This window comes from Dermochelys coriacea, chromosome 13 (assembly GCF_009764565.3).
Source record: "Dermochelys coriacea isolate rDerCor1 chromosome 13, rDerCor1.pri.v4, whole genome shotgun sequence".
In the NCBI taxonomy this organism is placed as follows: domain Eukaryota; kingdom Metazoa; phylum Chordata; order Testudines; family Dermochelyidae; genus Dermochelys; species Dermochelys coriacea.
Genome location: NC_050080.1, coordinates 14,838,537 through 14,859,857, shown reverse-complemented (window position 1 = coordinate 14,859,857; position 21,321 = coordinate 14,838,537). Strand labels below are relative to the sequence as shown.

Here is a 21,321-nt window from a genome sequence, read left to right as displayed (position 1 = left end):
GCAGCTTTAGGAGCTTAAATGTCTTTGAATATGTGGCCCCTAGTCTTGCTCATTATGATCCTCTAGCCACTTCTGATTTACTCCTTCTATGCCATTTCTGTGATCTGTCCCCTTCTGTATATCCCCTCTGCCAAAACTCAGATGCAAGATTGGACCTCCCCTCTACTGCTCTCCTCTTCTGAGATTTTACCCCTACATAATATGACTTGCATTATTTTTGGTTCTTTTAACCTCATTTCTCATTTCATTTATCTGCTACTTTCCTGTTCTACATTACTGTAATTGAGCTTGTATGTTCTTCAGGGCACAGACCATGTTATTTTTTTAAAATCTCTGTTAAGTGCCATGCAGAGTTATGGAATGATATGTGTTTGTTATGTATTATTAGTTAATAATAGTTTATTTTACTTTCAGCACAATGATTTTTCCCCCTACATTCTTTACAAGACAATCTGAGAACTGGATTTCCCCAGCAAAAGTGACTCATTGATCTTGAGTTTCAGAATTATTTTTCAGCCTTTCTCTGGAGAGTGGCACAAACTGTATCTCTTACTCCTAAGAAAAGCAAACCTTCCCCTGAGCTGGTATGACCAAGATCAACAAAGTCACTGTGCTCAACTGTCTAATCAATTTCAATTGCTATTGACAATGCTGAAAACCAAATGTGGCTACCTTTGAGAGAGGATCTCAGTTTGTTACCACAAGCGCACTGAGCTAACTATGCTGATAAATAGTGTCCCCTTTTAGATACATATGGATTAGAACAATGATACTCAATTAGGGGGTACACGTAATCCTGGGGTTATGCAGAAGTCTTTCAGAGGATACATCAGCTCATCTAGATATTTGCCTAGTTTTACAACAGACTACATAAAAAGCACCAGCGAAGTCAGTACAAACTAAAATTTTATACAGATAATGACATGTTTATACTGCTCCATATAGTATACACTGAAATGTAAGTACAGTATTTATATTCCAATTGATTTATTTTATAATTATATGGTAGCAATGAGAAAGTAAGCAATTTTTCAGTAATAGTGTGCTGTAACACTTTTTTGTATTTTTATATGTAATTTTATAAGTAAATAGTTTTTAAGTGAGGTGTAACTTGGAGCGTAAGCAGAGGTGAAAGTGGGCCGGTACAGCGCACTGGTAAGAAGTGGCCGCCAGTATGGGCCCATTCACAGCCAACCTTAAAGCGCTTCTGCCCCTTTAGCCTGTGCCCCCCCATTGCAACTCTGCCAGTAGGATCGTTAAAGCTCTTTAACATCGCTGCCCCTTCCCCCCACCAGGCCGCCAAAGGGGGAGGGGGGCGGCAAAAGGGCAGCTGCCCCGGGACCTGGCGATTTAAAAGGGCCTGGGACTCCCAGCCACTGCAGCAGAGGCAAGAGCCCCAGGCCCTTTAAATTGCCGCTGGAGCCCTGGGCAGCGTGGGCCCAGCAGCACTGAAGGACTGGCTGGGGGAGGCTGACACCCCCAGCTCCGCCCCTTCTGTCTGAGCCCCCGCCCTTTCTGCCTTAGGTCCCGCCCCTTCTGGGGGCCCAGAGTACTGGTAAGACTTCTAAGTTATTTTCACCCCTGAAGCTAAGCAAGACAAATCAGATTCCTGAACGGGGTACAGTAGTCTGGAAAGGTTGAGAACCATTGGATCAGAAAACAGAGTAGCATGTTGTCCAAGTTAAAGAGTTCCACCCAATGTGCTGAGTCCTCTACATTTTTAAGCTAAGGTATTATTTCATTTGGGCCAATCGATCCAGCAATTCCAAAAATTAACATTAAAATTGGCCTGTCCCCATACCTTCTTCCTGCTGTGTATACATTATCCAGACCACACAGCTATTGGAAAGTGAAGGCTGTGGCTTTGTTCACCAGCATAGAGAGTATGCATTCAGAGATCACTCTTTTAGCTCTCAGAATAAGATATGGTACCTTTGCACTAAGAAACACCCAGTGTTCCAAGTGACCTCTGCAGAACGCTCTACCCTCATTCTATATTCCTCACTCTGGAAATCTCAGCCTGCTCCCCGCATTGATTTAACTCCTTTTGAAATGACCAGCACATAGTAGAAAACTCAGTGGCAGTCCCTGGGAAAAAAAACTGCTAAAGCTATGACGAGTTGCTTGCTGCCAAAGATAGGGCAAGTTCTTTCCTTTTGTTCCTTTTTAATTCTCTGTTTCTCCCATTTGCCAGTAGTGGTCCCGGAACACACACTACATTCCAACAGCAGTGATCATGTTCTACAAATTCGAGCAGGAGCCATCCATACACTTAAAAATAACAACAGAAATCATAACTAATACTTAGCACTTACATACCACTTTTCATCCAAAGACCTGAAAGGCTTTTACAAAGGTGCGTCAGTGTCATCAGAATTTGTGCCCACTTTACAGGTGGAAAATGAGGAGGTAAAGTGACATGTCCAGTATCACATAGTACTTTCCTAAACTGGGTCTCCTGACTCTCAGTTCTATGCTTTAACTCCTAGATCACATAGCTCAGGACTCTGTTTTCCCTTCTCCCTCTTTTTCATTGTCTTTAATATCTTAAAACATATGGTGTTTGCCCCAAGATGCGTCCTAGTACCTGACTAATACACATCACATTTCAGGGTATTCTTCAATAGCACTTATTTAAGGGAAACAGATCTCCAGCTGCTTAGCTGTCTGTGTCACTTTATTCATTCTCTCCCTTCTTGGAATCATTTTTCTTTGCTGAAGTTTCTAAAGCATTCATAAGCAAAGAAATATTCACTTTGCCAAATATCCCCTTTTTCAAAGCAGTTGGCAATTTTGCATAGAGGTAGCTGGCAAAAGACAGATATGCTAGTGAAACAAGAAGGGAGAGTCAGCCAAGAAGTCCCTTTGATGATTATGTTAGGCCGTCCAATTTTCTCTGTACTATGTGGTGGATCTGGCTTTGTGCAACTACTTCAACACCATGAGGAAAAATGTTCCTGTCATTAAGGAACTAGCTCAGGATTCAGGAGTTGTGGGTTCAATTCCTAACTCTACGACAGTCTTCTTGTGTGACCATGAGCAAGTTAGTCTCTCTGTGCCTCAGTTTCCCCCAGTAATGCTTCCTTTCTCTCAACCTTGTCCATTTAGACTGTAAATTCTTCAGGGCAGAGGTTCTATCTCAGAGGTGGGCAAACTATGGCCCCCAGGCCTCATCTGGTCCATGGGACCATCCTACCCATCCCCTGAGCTCCTGGCCCCGGAGGCTAGCCCCAGCCCCTCCCCTGCTGTCCCCCCTCCCCTGTAGCCACGCCACCGCATGGGAAGCACTCTGGGTGGCAGGGCTGTGCGCTCATGCAGGGCAGCGGGGCAGTGTGTCTGGCTCCAGCACAGCTCCCAGACATGCTACTCTGAGCGGCATAGTTAGGGGCCAGCGGGTTGGATAAGGGGCAGAGCGTCCTGGGGGGCAGTCAGGGAGCAGGGGGTGGTTGGATGGGGGTGGGATTCTGGGGGGGCAGTTAGGTGTGGGGGGTCCTGGGAGGGGGTGGTCAGGGGACGGGGAACAGGGGGTGGTTGGATAGGGCAGAGGTTCTGGGGGGGCAATCAGGGGACAGGGAGCAGGGGGGTGTTAGATAGGGGATGGAGTCCTGGGGGCGGTTAGGGGCAGGGGTCCTGTGGGGGGCAGTCAGGGGACAAGGAGCAGGGGGGTGTTGGATGGTTGGGAGGTTCTGAGGAGGGTGGGAAGTGGGAGGGGGCGGTTAGGAGCTGGGGGCCAGGCTGTTTGTGAAGGCACAGCCTTCCCTACCTGACCATCCATACAGTTTTGTACCCCGATGTGGCCCTCAGGCCAAAAAGTTTTCCCACCCTGTCTATCTCCTACTCTGTCTTTGTCCTGCCCAAGGGGCCCTGATCTCAATGGGGGCCTGTAGTGGTATGTCGGTGGGAGAAAGCCTTCCAGCCCACATTGACAGTCTTGGGCTTCTTGAGCCAGGGCTTTAAAAATTGCTGTGTAGATAGTGCTCTGAAGTTGTGGATCAAGTTCTGAAGCCCCCACACTTCTCCTTAAGCTTCAGAGCCCATGGTGCAACTTCAAAGTGACTACACATCTATTTTTAGAGCACAAGTGCGAGCCTTGCTAACCTGAGTCTGTCCACCCAGGCTGAGAGGCTCAACCCCACAGGTTGTGTAGACATACCCTTGGTGCTACTGTAATACAAATAGTGTTCGTACCATCTTGGGCACTACTGCTCAGTCTGTCTGAAAACCACCTTCCAATTGGGCATTTGTTCTACTGTGCACTTCACTTTCCCTACCTCTTATACTCCAGTTGCTGCTTCTCTAGTCCTTCTTCTCATGCATGCCCTGTCTTGATTAAATGACAAAAAGGACAATGAGTCAATCTGAGAAGGTTACAGCAAGTCCCTTATTACCCAGATGAACTCTGGAGCCAGCTACAATCTGTGATGCCAGCCTGTACATTCTGCCCCTCACAGCTTCTTGGCATTCATTTTTCCAGCTCCAACAGGCACAAAATTCTGCTGCTGCTTAGGAACATGATCGGCAGTATAGTTAAGAGAAAAACATTGCTCCACATCTAATGCACAATACTCCACCTTCTTTTCCATGCCTGAATGCTACCTACTGCCTTCAGAAACATCCATAATGGTTGGTATGACAGCTTGCCAAACCCAGCCACCACCATTTCTTTTGCAATGGTCACAGACCAAAGCGGCCATTACAGCCGAACCCCAGGGGCAGATTGCATTGTTATAACAGTACAAGAAGTTAATCCATGTAGCACAAAGACCTTTCCTACATATGTCCTTTAGCTATGACCTCTTACATTTCTTTGCTGGTCCTGAACCAGTCAATCAATTTGAGACCTCACTCTGCCACCTATTTCCCTATGTGCCCTACTAACAGTAAGGTTGCAGGAGAATGGCCACTCACGTCTCAGGAAGAAACATGAATTGAGCTTTTTGGCTTTCTCTTTAGATCTGCTAGTATGTCCATTTTTCAGAGTTGCCCAGTTGTTCCCTGGATACAAAAGATGCAATGCCTTCCCTTAAGTTTGCTCTTTTGATCACCGGTCTTCCCCCTAGCCTGGAGATGATTTTCCTTTGTGACTAACCAGCCATTTCACTGGTTAGTTTTTGTCTTGTCACCTAGGGTATTTTCTAGCCAAAAGGAGGAAAGGCAAGACTTGTGCTTAAAGCACAGGTGTGGACTCAAGCACTCTGAGTTCAATTCCCAGCTGTTTCAACTTCCTGTGTGACCTTTGCCAAGTCGTTTAACCTGGCTATGTCTCAGTTTCCCCATCTCTAAAAGGAAACTCTCATTTGCACAGCATTCTGGATTATTATTCATTATCTCTAGGGTGCTCACAGAGTGGGGAACACTTTAAGGCACTAAAAAACTACAAAGTATTTATTAAACTCAGGAGGTGGAAGCAGCTGCTTATGGTGCTTCCTCCATCAATCCTTCAGGGGAAGGTTTTATCTTTACAATCTAAACACAACATTTTTATTCTGTTCTTGTTGAGGGTTAATGAGGGTATTTAAAATAACCCAACCTTTTCTGACCCAAGCTGGAGGGGAGCCCCATCAAAATGAACGAGTCTGATCACACCGTTAATTCTCTGTGCACTTCTTAGTTAAAGCCAAAAACGATGCTGCCTTGCACGTAGCATAAATGATTTCTAAACTGCAGTGGAAAGTTCCAGTGAAGTCAGTTGCATTGGCCCTTTCCTCTTATCCTTCAATAAACAGTAGACACAGGGCAACAATGATGGTTTGACAATAGTTGCACATCCTGGGATTTTGCCACTTTCATGAAAAAAATATTGTCATGGACAAATGAATGTTGACAGTGACCATACCAAACAATTCAAGAAAAAATTGCAGTTTTATATGTATTCCTGCTCCCTTTGTCAATACTTTAAAGATGGCTCTTATTTCAGAGCAGGTATTGATCGCGTATAGGTTAGGCCCTTGGTTCCATTTGTCATTTCTGATATTATAGCGTGTTATCGTTTAAAGCTGTAATAGGAGAGGTGGCTGAGCTTAAAGCAAACTGGTTGTCTGAAGCTTTGATAAATGGCTAGATGGTCTTTGTTTCTGCAGCAGTGAGCAGTTGGCTGCTATTTGCTTTACCTTTTATCCAACAATAACTGTGTGATGGGTTCTGGAAGTGAACAGTATCATTTTGTCAGATGTGGTTCAGAACTAGCCGGGTGGTCCTAGCTAAGCAGCTGAGGGATTTTTAACACCCGACAGGATGTTAGCAAAGGCCCTGTATAAATCTGAAACAGTTCTGGCTCCACATGGCTGCCTTTGGTTGGAAAGTTCTCAAAGCTGTTTATAAGGTGAGAGGACAGGAAATGCTGAGGGAAATATTGTGCTTTTGAAAGCAATTTTATTCACATGGAAGGATCTTAAGAGATTGGAAGGCAAAGGACAGAAAATAGATTTTTGTAAGGAAAAGATGAAGTTGGAAGAATCTTGTGATTATAAACACAGGGCCTGATTTTCAGACATGCTGAACACCCACATCTCCCCTTGACTTTGGAGTCTCTGATAATCAGGCCTGTACAGTGTTTATGCATTTAAATCTATAATATTGTCAGAGAGTAGGACACACATTCATTTCTACATAACACAATCATTTCCTGGAGGTTTTGATACTGCTTTCAGGAAAATCACAAATGTTAGTCAAACCCCAACAACCCCAGGTTGGTTTGAATCTGTGCTCCATATTATCTGAACAATCAAAGTTCTGGAAATGGAGGGTGGTTCTTTTCTCTTTTTTGCAGGCAAAATATCGTGATCTTGGCTTTGCAAAAACCTCTTCGTATACAGTGTAAAGGAGGATGTGCTGGAAATCTTGCAAGGCAGTCATGTTCCCAGGAGATTCTACAATCTGATTTCCATGCCAAAGAGGTTCAGATAATTTTGATGGAGAATCTGGACTTTTAGATACTTACACTTACTATATGTTCACCCATCACTAATTAATACCTTACAGTGGATTATAGTGCTATTTGGATTTATGCTTCATACCAGATTTTCTTTGGAGCAAGCCTGGAAAATTTGTACTCCTTATTACAAATTGTCTAGGTGAAAGAAATCTCTCAAGTTCAGGGAACTGAACGTAATAGCCTTGAGGTCTAAATGTCAGGTTTGCCACACATAGGCTGCCAGACTGAGATTCTAGTCGGGTTCATGAAGGCCTCTTCCACATTAGTTTTACAACCATTTTTTTTTAAAAATATGCTTAAATAGGACTGAAAACTCAGTTGTAACAAAGCTTGACTTCAGTTGCCCTGTTAGAACAAAGTTCAAGAACTATGCATTCCTGAACTAGAGTATTATTGTTCTATTATAATCTGGTCCCCATTCACACTAGTTGGCCAAACCATGTTAAAACTTCATGTGGCAACAACTGTGTTTAAGCAGTTTTTAAACTTGTTTACAATGCCTGTGTAAACAAAGGGCTTTACCCTGAACCCTACTAAGGCCTGTTGGTGACACTTTGATCATTCAAAAGGGATATATAACTGGCTTAAACCTCCAGATGGGGATTCCTCTTCCAGTTCCTCTTTCAAGTTCCTGTTATGGAGGGCATTTTGGCAGGACAGGGACAGAAGGAGGGGGTGAGGCTGGACCCTTCTGCACTTACACAATTTCTGTCTGTTACAGCTAAAATGTAGTCAAGAGCAGCCCTGTGGTTACTCTAAAGCATGCTGGGGCCCACATAGGCCTCCAGCCTCCCCCTCAGTTTGGAAGCCACAACTATACTCTGCAGTTCCCACACCTCCGCTATGCCCAGCAGAGACTTGGTGCAAGTCTTCTACCTTTCATCCTTCTGAAGCAGAATGCATTTGACTGTGATGGTCTTTTGGATGAGACCTGGAAGATTGAGCTCCTGTTTGTTCTACATGTATATTAAAGGTGATGTTGCACTTTTCACAAGAACAGGGGTTTCCCAATGTGGCCTTGAATTAAATGTCCCTATTTACTGCAGTTGTGCTATTTGACACTTGGTTGCCTCCCTGTGCCCCTGAGATAGCTGCATTTCAGTGGAGCTTTATCCTTCAGAATGAAAGATTCTGTATGAAGGTAAAATGTTATTCAGTCTATGGCAAATGTACCACTGAGAGCAATAGGTGGTAAATGCAGGATGACACCTGTGTGTGGCCATAAGGTTGCAGTGTTTAAAAATGTAGGAAAAGCAGGTTGTCAGATTTCAATAAACCAGTGGAAATGAATAGATATGCATCTCAAAGCAGGTTGCGTCCTAGTGGGATGAAATTTGAATAATAATATCACACTCAAACCAACTCTTGCCTGGATTAATGGCTAGCACAGGCAGAGTTCAGGTATAGGGACGACAACTTGTAGATATTACTGATGATACCAGGCAATGTCGCTGCACATTTACACACAATATAAAAAAGAGAGGAGGAGGAGGAGGAGGAAGAAGCTGGGGATCAGCGCTCTCAGCTGCAGTTTGCAACAAAGAATTCTTGCTGTTCCAAACTGTCTAGACTTTTAAAAATAAAAGATGTGCAGTATTTACAATGCTCTTCAGTATTCATGAGGCTTGCTACTTGTTGTAAGGTGAGATGAAAACAATACTCAGTAGATTTTCATAAATGACACACAACTGTAAGATTGATAGATGATGCAGGTTTAATGTATGTGAAGTTCAGCGCCAACATCAAAGCTGTGATGTACCCAAACACTGGGTTTATTAAATTCCTGTTTCGTTAAATGATCATCCAAAGCTTTTTGCCACTTCCTTCCACCTGAAAAGAAAGGAAGGTAGTAAAGAAGAAAGGGGGAGGGGAGGAAATCCAAGATATTCCACTTAGTTTTGGTGGAGGATTAGATCAGGACTGAAAGAGACAAATATTTAGACATACTGCACAGAGATTAATGGGAGAGTCAAAAATACATGGAATCCACTTAAATTGATGTGATTTACTTATGAATGGTTAAACATAAGTATTCTCTATCAAATGCCACACCTATTGTGTTAACCCTTTCTTTCCCTCAGCCTACCTTGCCTAAGTTAGTTAAATTGTTGTTAAAGGCTGGTGCACTGGGCAGAGAGAGTCCAGAGATCCCCTCCCACACCTCAGTGTGCTGGGGCGAAGCAGGGTAGGAGCAAAATACACTCTTAATTCCCTCTTCTGCACTAGGAGAAGGCTTGACTAATAAGCCTGCCAGGACCAAAGACACCTCCTCTTCAATCCCTACAAAGTCCTATTGAAGAACCGCTGCAGTCAACATCAGGAGCTGAGATGACAAGGAACCTAATATGCTACTCATCTTTGAAGCATCAGCAAAGGCTCATTGGGGAGTGAGTTGCCTAGCCTGCCCGAGCCAACCTGTCCTTCGCTAATAAGACAGCTCTTGGTAACCTCTGCTTAGCTGCTATGACTTCATTCTCAGACCCCATCTCTGGTGCACCTTTGGTAATTTAGCACAGGATTTTACCCTTAATCTGCAATCATTAAGTGGGCTGTCTGCCAGCACTTGTCAGGCTATAGCTTCATGAATCAGAATAGACTTACACATCTTCTCAACTCTTCTTTAAACCAATTTCCTACTTAGTTTCTTCATTATGTTTCCAAATATGCAACAAACACCAGTGATGGGAGCAATGAGTAACATTTTCTTCAGTGGGGCCTGCCTGTATAAACAGCATCTCTTAACAAAAGTGTACTTGCTTAGTTTCACTTAGTTTCAGGGTCATTTCCTGTGACAGCTCAATGTCCGTCTTCTTTATCACCTCAAGATTTGGAGAATTGCTCTAAGTAGTATAGTTGTGCTCCCTAAGCCAGCCAGCTGTGCTGGAAATCAAGCCTTTTAGCTCAAGTGAAGCAAGGAATCATTACCTCTCTGTAGTACTTCTGCACCATGCCAGATTTTTTTTAAAATATAATTGCTATTATATTTTTTCTCTAATAAGAATCACTGACTTTGGACTGATGAGTGGTACATGCTGTGATGTGCTGTATTTGCTTTATCATTAAAAAAGTATTTAGAAGCAAACAATGTAAAAAACAAACAAAAACAAAAATAAAAAACAAAGAGGCCACAGATAAGATAAAAAGAAGCTGCCATTTCAGAACCTTAGAAGTTAAATAAAATCTACTTGTGTTTTTTTCAGCATTCTATTTTCAAAACATCTACTTATTGTGTGAATGTCTGAGGCCCCAATCTTGCAAAGATTTACATACTTACTTAACTTAGTTTCAGTGGGACTGCTGACAGTGCAAACTTAAGCACATATGTAAATCTCTGTACAGCTGGGGCCATGGTCAATATTGAGAAAGGTATCAGGTGATGTTTATTAGCACATGGCGGCTGTGATTGCAGAGCCCTTGGCCATTATCTTTGAAAACTCGTGGCGAACGGGGGAAGTCCCGGATGACTGGAAAAAGGCTAATGTAGTGCCCATCTTTAAAAAAGGGAAGAAGGAGGATCCTGGGAACTACAGGCCGGTCAGCCTCACCTCAGTCCCTGGAAAAATCATGGAGCAGGTCCTCAAAGAATCAATCCTGAAGCACTTAGAGGAGAGGAAAGTGATCAGGAACAGTCAGCATGGATTCACCAAGGGAAGGTCATGCCTGACTAATCTAATCGCCTTTTATGATGAGATTACTGGTTCTGTGGATGAAGGGAAAGCAGTGGATGTATTGTTTCTTGACTTTAGCAAAGCTTTTGACACGGTCTCCCACAGCATTCTTGTCAGCAAGTTAAGGAAGTATGGGCTGGATGAATGCACTATAAGGTGGGTAGAAAGCTGGCTAGATTGTCGGGCTCAACGGGTAGTGATCAATGGCTCCATGTCTAGTTGGCAGCCGGTGTCAAGTGGAGTGCCCCAGGGGTCGGTCCTGGGGCCCGTTTTGTTCAATATCTTCATAAATGATCTGGAGGATGGTGTGGATTGCACTCTCAGCAAATTTGCGGATGATACTAAACTGGGAGGAGTGGTAGATACGCTGGAGGGGAGGGATAGGATACAGAAGGACCTAGACAAATTGGAGGATTGGGCCAAAAGAAATCTAATGAGGTTCAATAAGGATAAATGCAGGGTCCTGCACTTAGGATGGAAGAATCCAATGCACCGCTACAGACTAGGGACCGAATGGCTCGGCAGCAGTTCTGCGGAAAAGGACCTAGGGGTGACAGTGGACGAGAAGCTGGATATGAGTCAGCAGTGTGCCCTTGTTGCCAAGAAGGCCAATGGCATTTTGGGTTGTATAAGTAGGGGCATAGCGAGCAGATCGAGGGACGTGATCGTTCCCCTCTATTCGACACTGGTGAGGCCTCATCTGGAGTACTGTGTCCAGTTTTGGGCCCCACACTACAGGAAGGATGTGGATAAATTGGAAAGAGTACAACGAAGGGCAACAAAAATGATTAGGGGTCTAGAGCACATGACTTATGAGGAGAGGCTGAGGGAGCTGGGATTGTTTAGTCTGCAGAAGAGAAGAATGAGGGGGGATTTGATAGCTGCTTTCAACTACCTGAAAGGGGGTTTCAAAGAGGATGGCTCTAGACTGTTCTCAATGGTAGCAGATGACAGCACGAGGAGTAATGGTCTCAAGTTGCAATGGGGGAGGTTTAGATTGGATATTAGGAAAAACTTTTTCACTAAGAGGGTGGTGAAACACTGGAATGCGTTACCTAGGGAGGTGGTAGAATCTCCTTCCTTAGAGGTTTTTAAGGTCAGGCTTGACAAAGCCCTGGCTGGGATGATTTAACTGGGACTTGGTCCTGCTTTGAGCAGGGGGTTGGACTAGATGACCTTCTGGGGTCCCTTCCAACCCTGATATTCTATGATTCTATTCTATGATCAACTTGTACCATAAATAGGTTGGTTGAATATTTTCCATCTAAACTGTTTTTTGATGGGAAACTGGGTTTGCAAGAAACCAAATTTTCCACAAAAAGTGTCTGATTTCTGTGGAAAATTCCATCTTCTCATCAATAAATCATAACCCTAACCCTGAAAAAAACATTGTCTGAAACATGGAGTATTTTGATTCAGAAAAGCCATTGTGGAGCCTCATAGAAGTTGTAGTTCATGTGCCTCATGTACCCATCTCTGTGTATCAGGTTGGACTAGATTTCCCATGATGCACTGCAGTGGCTCAGCAAGCAGAGATGCTGTGAATTACCAGAGCAGATGTAATGCATCCAGGAAGCCTGCCCTACAGAGGAGAAGGAGGCATGAAGCACCTGAACTAAAACTCATATCAGATATGTCTGAATCAAAAGATTTTCGGTAGAATTCTTTTTTCAGTTTTTAGCCAGAAATGTTCAGTTTTGGATTCCGCCCCGCCCCCCCATCTAAATTTTGTAAAAATACAAAACCAAACCAGAACAAACCCAGAAAAAATGCTCATTGTGGTGTGAATAGCTGGCCAGCTCTATCATAAATGTTAGTACAATATGCAGATCTAGTACCCTGTATGAAGAATTAAACTTAAAAATTGGGGGAAAATCCATGAATATTTGTATGAATTTTATGCAAATTTACTTTGTCTGTGTTCATACTCCTTCTCCTTTTGGCTTTCTGTAACTATTCTAGGAAATAGTTTGTGGACAGTAATGTTTGTTGAAGGGATAAATTTTCAGCAAATTCTCAGAGAAAGCGAATTGCAAATCCATGATTGTGAGTACCTGCATTGGAACCTCAGTCTAAGATCATCCAGCCAGGGAAAAGGACCCTACCATGCATTCTCTGTGTCCAGTCCAAACCGCTAGAATTTTGTACAGTGAGTACTTGTAGCAAAGTGCTTGTGAGAATTATCTAAATAAATTATTTGGCAAATAATTTTAAATAACAAATGCATTTGAGAAAAGTGCAAACTGCAGGTAGACACTTATTGAACAGAAAAAGAGGCAAAATTTGTCAGATAACTGATTTATTGCAAATTATTTCCCCCAGCTCTTCCTGCCAATGTAAAAGTAGGTCCCGGTGATTTACCAAAGGTCACTGGTGCCATACTGTGAGCTCCTTACATACATTAGCCAGGAGTTACTTGAACAAGTAGCTCCACTAAAAAAGTGGAAAGAGAAGTAGAGGGTGAGAACATAGGGGGGAAAAGGATGGGGAGAGAAAAATAAATTAATAGATACAACACATCGCTATATATGACACCCACCTGTACCATCCTGGCTTTTATGAAGGGCTGCTTTAATCACAGGCTTCCCTTTTGCTAAAAAGCATGGTTTAGTTTGTTGGGTTTTATTGAAATCAGCTTTGCAAAAAGCCCGCACCATTTTGTTTAGACTGTAGAGTTAATATCCAAGATGTTCACAAAACTACAAACTCCCACTGGTTTGTTCACCCTTAATTTCAATCAACATGGATGCATGCACTTTTCAAATGAGTGATTTTCTTTTTAAAGAATTAAGATCTATGGGACATGAAGCATTAACTTGTATTCAGACCTACCCTTCTTCATATCTACTCAAATGTCCCTTCTTTTTTTCCAGTCTTCTCTGTTAGTATTTCTGGTTTGACTTTTCCTGTTCAAGCAGGGCCAAAATTTCAAGAGGCTTCAGTAACTGCACTCAGACTATTTACAGATTCACTAGGTTGCCACATGCAAATGGACATTTAGAGTAATTGTATGCCTTGTTTGCTTAGTAAGTCGTTGGTTGCTTAGGAAACTTTTCTATGGGCAGTCACAGCATTTACCAACACAAAATGGATGCTCTCCAAAATATTTTCAGATGTTTCTTGGTGATTCTACCACCCTTCTTCAAGTATAGAGATGAAATGTGTACTCATAGATGGTACTATTTGTTCTGCCAACTTGGCCTTTAAATTCACTACTACACTTCTGAACATGCAAGCATGGAGTGCCATGTTGAAAGTCATGAGGCCTAGGTTCTATTCCCAGTTTTGCCGGTGATGTTGGGCGAGTCACCTTAGCTCTGTGCCTCCATTTATGAAATGGGCAAAGTAATAGTTATAGAACCATAGAAATGTAGGGTTGGAAGGAACCTTGAGAGGTCATCAAGGCCAGCACCCTATGCTGAGGTAAGACCCAGTACACCTTGCTAATCCCTGACAGGTGTTTGTCCAACCTGTTCTTAAAAAAAATCCAATAATGAGAATTTCTCAACCTCCTTTGTCTCTGTTTGTAAAGTACATTGAGATGTATAACTGAAATATATTGTTTTGAGGTATATATGAAAGAATTTGGGCATTGGTCCTGCTTTGAGCAGGGGGTTGGACTAGATGACCTCCTGTGGTCCCTTCCAACCCTGATATTCTATGATTCTATGAATTGTGATCTCTGTATACCTGCTATTTCTGCAGGTGATAAAACAGGGAGTTATATAGCTAATGTCTTTCATTAGTGCACCTAAATAGTTACATCTGAGATTAGTTAAGAAGGATAGGTTACTGGGCTGGAATTTAAGGGACTTGTGTTCACTTCCTATCTCTGCTATCTCTATACAGCTTTGCGCCCCAGTTCCCCAACTATAAAATAGATACAATACTTCCTTTGTCTGCCTTGTCTATTTAGAGTGCAAGCTTTTCGAGATAAGAACTGTGTTTTAATATTTATAGCACCTAGCACCAGGAGACTCTGGTCTTGACTGGGCCCTCTAGCTGTAACAATAATAATAATTAATAAATTAAGAGCAGGCGTAAAAAAAGGGAGGCTGGGGTCTAAATAATGTAGTAATTAGTATCAACATTTACCTTTTTTTAGCCCAGCTGCATAGTAAATGCCCATTTGAGTGCTTTTCTCCTGGATATTAGCTACATTGGAACGTTTATGTGTAATCTTAGTGAGCACTCTCCAGTGGTATGATCTGCACACTGAGGTGACTACTTTAAGTTCGCTTTTTTAATTAAGGTTTTGTATTGTAACTAGTCAGTGTACATTATTGGGAGAATGAATGCCAATGCCAGTGCTTTTTCTTTCTCTCCTTTATCTTTGTCAATGATTCAAAGACATGATTTATGGTTACTCTCCATCTTTCAGGATCATCCATCAAGCACTGGTTTCACTACAGGGCTCGAAGTTGTAAATCATGCAGAAAGGCTGTCACTCATCTCATTTAACCCTTGGAGCACAGAGATGGGGCAAGAGGCTGCACTTACCAGAACGAAAACAAGAAATGGCATTAAAACAGCCCATAAAATTGATGAAGTTCAGCTAATTTATACAATTAATTGCTCTGTGTAATACAATAATTATTATGAGGTGTATTAAAATAGTGGGCATGACTCCACCTTCCACATTCATTCTGAGAACCTGGAAAGCCCATAAAATGTCACTTTTTGTTTTCTCTTCTCATCTCCTTTCAGTTTTTTTAATGTTCATTATAGATGTGAAGAGCCTGGTTTCATTTTAGCTAGTTCTGATTGTGACCTTGCAGCAACTAAAGAATGAGTGCAAAAGCCCATTAGCAGCTGCTATTTTAGGCTTTGTAAATTAACAGTTCTTCTGTCTCTCTCTCTGTCTCTCTCTCTCTCTCTCTCTCCTGTACTTCTCTTCCCCCTTTCTTCTTCTCTTTTTTTTCCTTTTTTGACAGCAAAAAAATGAAATGTGTAAGTGGCATGGGAGCTTCCACACTTAGCCTTGTTTCCCCATCTGGAGGGTCGGTGACAGCTTTAGCCAGTTGGCTGATTGCCTGTTCATATGTCTCCCTGCCAGCCTAGGTCAGAATTCCCAGCTCAGATTAGCTCTCTCTTACCTTTAAGACAAAGCCTGTACCTGGCCTGAGCACAAAGCTAGGAAGACTGGCACTAAATAATTGGGCTTTATGATTAATTATTATTAATAATACTTATTATTATTGCTTATTTAATTTTTTTGAAAGTGTCAGAAATTGGTTATTAATGACAAATATTTGTTTGGGTCTATTTGATCAGATTCTACAGTGATGTGATGACAATTTTTTGTTCCTGAATTATGTATAGCTCTGTTTTGCCTAGGCAAGCTGATACAAACAACAAATATACTTAAGAAAAAGATATATCAGTAAATAAACTGAAAGGTTGTAAAATATGAATGTTCATCATCCAGACTGTGATGCTTCTCTTCTTTTTTACATGAACTCGGCTTGAGATGGTATTTAGGAGCTTGGGACTTCTTCTGTTCCAGAAATCTCTGCAGTTTGTCACAGAGACAAATGACACCAGAGGGAACCTTGTTTTACAGTACAATCCTTTTCATGAACCTTAGTCTTCTTAAAATAATCATAATCTGAATTTATATCTTGACTTATTAGGAAATCAGATCTTACCCTCTCCCTCGATTAAGTACCTCTCCTCTCTTACCCGATACTTTTTCCCTTCCCAGCTCAGTATTTAGTATTTAGTCACCTAACTCCAGGTGACTGGGAACTGCAAAGCCCACAGATTAATGTACTCATTCAAAATGATTTATTCTATTTTATTGTGCTGAGTGCAGATATGGCACCCTGCTGGTTGGGCATAACAAGTAGGCAATATTGCCTGTTCTGTGCTTTAGCTCTTTGTATAAAGAGCTAATTCCTACTAAAAAGGATCACACCTGCCACTTCTCTGTGAATCTGGTCAATAAAAAGAACTTTGAAAAAAGTTTTTCTGTTTATATTATAAAGTCTCTGTTATATGAGTGGGAAAATAATTTTGGAGAATAAATGGTTATTCATCTGATGAGGTTAAGAGGAAATCTGAAAAGCAACTTTAATTATCCTTGTGTGAGACACATTCTCTTTTCTAAATATTGTCCATCCCACGTATCATTATACACTAGTGCTTATTTCATCCCACTGGGACTAAGAATCTCTGCTGTTAAAATATACTGTAAATGAATTACAGGCTGCCATCTCTCCAAGCTCTTAATTAAGACTCTGATATAAAGCCATGGTGTCTAATTACAGCAAGCTGTCATACAGTCACTTTTTAAAAACCTGTGTCCAGATAAGAACTGGAGACACTAGAATAGCTTATTTAATTGTAAGTGTACCACACTGGCAGATTTTTGTAAGTCTAGAGGCCAATATGACTTTTACCATTGCTCTCAGTGTTCCTACCTTACCGCATAAATTCCACCTCTATTTTCATCTCACCAAACACAATTGCTGTTAGGTCTGTGCAAAATTTGGCAGGCTTACTTTGGCAGATAACTCAAATGTTTTCTTCCATTTTTATCTTTGTGTGTGAATTCCAAATCTCAAAGTGAAACTCAGTCAAAACTGCTTCAGCACCAAAACCAGTAGGAAACCCTGTACTTGCAAAACCATTAATCAGCCTGTGGTGCAGTCAGCAATCCATCCCAGGACTGTCTGCTTCAGGCCAAGATTTAGAGAGACCAGGTGTGGTCACACTAGGCAGCACAGTCTGGGAACTAAAGATCACAGTGAGAACACCCAAGTCTTTCTGTGTCCAGCAGCTGCAAAAATATTCATGTTTATTATAACAAAGTCCTGTCTCTTCTCTGCTAAAACCCAGCACACCACATGGTCACTAAAGGTGGGTACTAGGCTTGTCTGAAATCCTCTTGAACTTCAGCAAAGCTTTTGATGAACATCATCTGAATCTAGAGTGTTTAATGAGCCCTGACACCAGGATAATGTCATGTGGTTTGGTTTTGTTGCAAACATTTCACATCACTCTACCTGCTGGAAGTCCCTGTTCTAGGATTTGCATATGGTAAAAGCTGAACAATAAAAAAAGGAACTAATATGATGAATGATGATGGGCACATTTCCTACAACTGATTAAACACTTTTGCCATTCTCATGGTCTTCCTTCACCCACCTCACATCTTGTCAGAAAGAGAGGTGTGAGTGACTTTGTCGTTGACATTAAACAGTTATGTATACTTCTAGCAGCAAAGTGCTATCTGCGGAGTTTATTTACTTGATCTCTATTTCCAATCACTGCAGAAGGTTTACTAAAGCAGTTCATTACTGATTTATTTATGATGTATTTAGATAGCAAATATGGTTCTGTCAGCAGTTTCTGGCTAAACAGTGTTGACAGACATTAATAGCATATGGTATAGGAATGGAATTATGATCTTTAAAGAGTTTTCTGATTCTCAGCATACATGTATAAGTTTTATTTTTCCTATATAGAGAGACAGGGAACTTGCAAACAAGGAAACTGTTTTCTTTTTCTTTTTGTAACCTTTGGGGTTTGGTGGTGGTGACATTAAAATCTTCAGTGCTGTTTAACTGTTCAATTTAATGGAAGACAAATTCTCCCAAAGGTTTAATTTACTCTTGCAAACTGAAATCACTGCATTCTTACCATGGGAAATGGCCTTAATTTTCCCAGCCTTCAGTATACATCAAGCATATAATTCATTTCTCCCCACTCAATACTTCCCTCGTTAGAAAACAAAGTTTTTGATATTTAAATGTTACAGAGTTTAAGTTGAGACACAGATCCTCTCATACCCGTAAAGTGCATTTGCAGGCATGATTGCCTCTCTTTGACAGCGACAGATTTATACAGGTTTGAACAGAAAAACACTTGAATTTTTGACCTTTAATTGGCTGTTTCCTATAACACCAGCATTTTTATCCAATGTCAAGGAGCAAAAATAAAAAGTGTGATTGTTTGCCGAGGAAGGGAAGATAGGTGGTACCTCAGAGGTGAAACTGTCTTTGGTCAGTTGGTATAGTTCAGAGAGTTGGGGTATTTTTAGCCGCTAAAATCATTTTTGAGTGAGGAAGGACTCTGGGGCTTAAGAGCGGAGGGATAGCTCAGTGGTTTGAGCATTGGCCTGCTAAACCCAGGGTTGTGAGTTTGATCAATCCTTGAGGGGGCCATTTAGGGATCTGGGGCAGAAATTGGGGATTGGCCCTGCTTTGAGCAGGGGGTTGGACTAGATGATATTCTTCCAACCCTGATATTCTATGATTCTAGGGGAAATGAATGACATGCATAAGACTATTTCTCAATCACATGTGAACAAACAGGTTGGTTTGTTAATATGGGAAATCATCTGATCGCTTTTGTTAGGTTAATGATAATGTAGGAAAAGAAGTTAGAAGGTGCTGTCTAAATTTCAAAATAATAGGTCAAATTCTGTTCTCAGTGAAATGGAATAAATCCAGACTAACTCTTTGCTAGAGTTACTCTGGATTTACAATGGTGCGCAACTGATCTTGGAATTTTGGACCAGTGCCTCCAATAATAAATGTCAAAGGTCTAAATTATAAGGTAAAGCAAGATAGAGAAACAGAGAGCTAAATAGAATAGGAGTACTTGTGAAACCTTAGAGACTAACAAATTTATTAGAGCATAAGCTTTCGTGGACTACAGCCCACTTCATCAGATGCATAGAATGGAACATATAGTAAGAAGAAATATAACTACATACAGAGAAGTGGGAAGTTGCCATACAAACTGTGAGAGGCTAATTAGTTAAGATGAGCTATTTTCAGCAAGAGAAAAAAACTTTTGTAGTGATAATCAAGATGGCCCATTTAGACAGTTGACAAGAAAGTGTGAGGATACTTAACTTTAGGGAAATAGATTCAATATGTGTAATGATCCAGCCATTTCCAGTCTCCATTCAAACCCAAGTTAATGGTATCAGTTTGCATATTAAATCAAGCTCAGCAATTTCTCATTGGAGTCTGTATTTGAAGCTTTTCTGTTGCAAAATTGCCACCCTTAAATCTTTTACTGAGTGGCCAGAGAGGTTGAAGTGTTCTCCTACCAGTTTTTGAATGTTATGATTCCTAATGTCAGATTTGTGTCCATTTATTCTTTTGCATAAAGACTGTCCAGTTTAGCCAATGTACATGGTATAGGGGCATTGCTGACACATGATGGCATATATCACAATGGTAGATGTGCAGGTGAACGAGCCCCTGATGGCGTGGCTCATGTGATTAGGTCCTATGATGGTGTCACTTGAATAAATATGTGGACAGAGTTGGCGTCGGGCTTTGTTGCAAGGATAGGTTCCTAGGTTAGTGTTTTTGTTGTGTGGTGTGTGGTTGCTGGAGAGTATTTGCTTCAGGTTGGGGGGCTGTCTATAAGCAAGGACTGGTCTGTCGCCCAAGATCTGTGAGAGTGAGGGATCATTTTTTAGGATACGTTGTAAATCTTTGATGATGTGCTGGAGAGGTTTTGGTTGGGGGCTGAAGGTGACAGCTAGTGGTGTTCTGTTATTTTCTTTGTTGGGCCTGTCCTGTAGTAGGTGACTTCTGGTACTTTTCTGGCTCTGTCAATCTGTTTCTTCACTTCAGCAGGTGGGTATTGTAGTTTTAAGAATGCTTGATAGAGATCTTGTAGATGTTTGTCTCTGTCTGAGGGTTTGGAGCAAATGCGGTTGTATCTTAGAGCTTGGCTGTAGACAATAGATTGTGTGGTGTGTCCTGGACGGAAGCTGGAGGCATGTAGGTAAGTATAGCTGTCAGTAGGTTTCTGGTATAAGGTGGTGTTTTTGTGACCATCATTTATTAGCATTGTAGTGTCCAGGAAGTGGATCTCTTGTGTGGACTGGTCCAGGCTGAGCTGATGGTGGGATGGAAATTGTTGAAATCATGGTGGAATTCCTCAAGGGCTTCTTTTCCATGGGTCCAGATGATGAAGATGTCATCAATGTAGCGCAAGTAGAGTAGCAGTGTTAGGGGACGAGAGCTAAGGAAGCGTTGTTCTAAGTCAGCCATAAAAATGTTAGCATACTGTGGGGCCATATGGGTTCCCATAGCAGTGCTGCTGACTTGAAGGTATATATTGTCCCCAGATGTGAAATAGTTGTGGCTGAGGACAAAGTCACAAAGGTCAGCCACCAGGTTTGCCATGACATTATCGGGGATACTCTTCTGAGCAAATGCTAAGGGCATACAGAATAAACCTGGTGAACTGGAATTCTGCATTTGCAAAGAAAAGCAAGGATTTATTGAAGTAACAGATCCATGGCTGAATACAAGAAATAACTGGTGTTTACTAGGCTAGGCAAAACAAAACTGGAGAAAGGGTACTCTTATTGGTAAGAAAGGATGTAGAGAAAGCCAAGGGAAATGAATTAATGGGCCAAATTATCCCTGGTTAATCCTATTTGTTTCAGAAGAATTGCACCAGAGATGAATTTGGCTTATTGTGAATAGAAAAGTTAAGAAGCAATTAACGCAAGAAAAATTATTACAGGTGAGACACAAGCAAAAGCAAAGTAATTCTCAGGTCAGGACTAGCCTATGGTCCATTCTTCTCTTGATCCATGAGCCTTTGAGCCTTAATAGCCCCTGATGGTTGGTCCAGTGGAGATAACCTGGCAGTTCACCAGCAGTCAGTAGAAATCTGTGTCTTTGCAGCTGAATTTTGGTTACATTTTCCGATACCACCTCGATAGCACAGTGGTTCCTG

General features: G+C 41.7%; 1 protein-coding gene across 3 annotated transcripts in view; it reads left to right on the top strand.

The window, feature by feature from the left end:
• TSHZ2 (teashirt zinc finger homeobox 2) overlaps nucleotides 1–21,321 on the top strand; it is a 267,767-nt gene that overhangs the window by 118,692 nt on the left and 127,754 nt on the right. The window lies entirely within an intron of this gene.